Source organism: Charadrius vociferus, unplaced genomic scaffold (assembly GCF_000708025.1).
Source record: "Charadrius vociferus isolate BGI_N301 unplaced genomic scaffold, ASM70802v2 scaffold763, whole genome shotgun sequence".
Classification (NCBI taxonomy): Eukaryota; Metazoa; Chordata; class Aves; order Charadriiformes; family Charadriidae; genus Charadrius; species Charadrius vociferus.
Window position 1 is genome coordinate 875,000 of NW_009647685.1, and position 365 is coordinate 875,364.

Here is a 365-nt window from a genome sequence, read left to right on the forward strand (position 1 = left end):
CGCCGGCTGCCTCTCCCGTGGCCCGAGCAGCCCCCACCAATGGCTTCAGGACTTGCGGGAGGAGGGGAGAGGAAGAGCTGGTGCGGGGGATTCTTATTCTTCGGGAAAATCCGGCAGCTGATACACCCTGGTGCCCAGGGGGTTAAATCAGTCCGTGCTTCCCCAGCAGGGCTGGGTACCACCGGGCTCTCAGTGGGGTGTCCCCCTAATGACATAGGACACTGATGTCACCGGTGTTGGTGGCCATGACACACCCCCCTCCACACACTGCCCTCCACGGCCAAAAAAAACAACCCCAAACCAGTTTCATCCTGGCTGCTGGATCCCAGCAAGTTTTGGCCCCACATTCTGGGAATCTGGCAACC